The 1,164-nt window shown below is 30.7% G+C and overlaps 1 non-coding gene across 1 annotated transcript; it reads left to right on the forward strand.

The window, feature by feature from the left end:
- Positions 1–418: 418 nt before the first annotated feature.
- Positions 419–525, forward strand: LOC113767278. Its single transcript, XR_003467991.1, has one exon. It is a non-coding gene; the product is annotated as a U6 spliceosomal RNA (small nuclear RNA).
- Positions 526–1,164: the final 639 nt, after the last annotated feature.

The following is a 1,164-nucleotide window of genomic DNA, read 5'->3' on the forward strand; positions in this document are numbered from 1 at the left end:
ACCTAAACTTTAATTGGGGCGGGAAAAACTTGAATCTAAATATTTGATCTAAACTAAATGTGAGCTGAGTTTAGACCATACAAGACTGAGACTCGATTAAAGCCCTGCCCATATATGAGCATAATTATAAATATACAAATATATAATAATATCTATAATTTATAATTATACACATTACAATATAAAATATTGATCATTTATATATAAATTTATATTAATTCATAATTATAAAATATATTATAAATTAGGTATTTAATTATGAGTTTGGGCCTAATCCAATTTGGCCTCGAAACTCATATAATAATGTGAATTAAATTTGAACCTTTTAATATGAACCCAAAATCCAATAACCCAAAACCCAAAAATCCATATAGTTTGTGAATTGAGTTTGAAATTGCTCAAACCCGACTTAAAAAGTGTCAAACCTTCAGTGGACTTTTGATAAAATTGGAACGATTCAAAGACGATTAGCATGGCCCTTGTACAAGGATCACACGCACAAATTGAGAAGTGGTCCAAATTTTTTTGGGTTCATATTTGCTAATTTGGGTCTAAATCAATTTGGTCTAAATCTAAAGACGACTGATACACTGATGTTCGAAACTCAATTTGGGCTTTTCTGTGCTGATTGCCGAGTCTGTTTGGGATAAATCCATGAACCACTGATACCTGTTTGATCATGACTTAGTTTAACTCACTGGGGCGATTTGTTTTATTTAATTAACAATAGTATCTTGGATAAAATTACAAAAAAGAACAAGAGTAATAGACAAAGAATAATTATTTGACTAGAATAATGTTGCAATAACAAGTTCTGAATCGTGGCTTAGGTAATTTTTAGTTAGACACAATTTGGTTCTCAGATATAAAATGTTATATTGTAGAAATTTGATTTTAGAAAGGCAAACGTGACGTTGTATGTCTTTTATGTTTGGCAATTCATGTGATGAATTGAAGTGATTAGGGAAAAAAGTGCTTATGTAAAACGTATATTATAGAGACTTGATTTTTCAAAGGTAAAATTGATGTTTTATACGGCTAGAATGATTAGGAAAAATACTTGAATAGCACCCAAAAATGTACAAGAGTCTACTGGGCTAGCAGCTAAAGTTCTATGTTTCCAGGTGTTGAAGACATTAGATTGGCAACTATGTCACCAGGGTG

This window comes from Coffea eugenioides, chromosome 3 (assembly GCF_003713205.1).
Source record: "Coffea eugenioides isolate CCC68of chromosome 3, Ceug_1.0, whole genome shotgun sequence".
Taxonomy (NCBI): domain Eukaryota; kingdom Viridiplantae; phylum Streptophyta; class Magnoliopsida; order Gentianales; family Rubiaceae; genus Coffea; species Coffea eugenioides.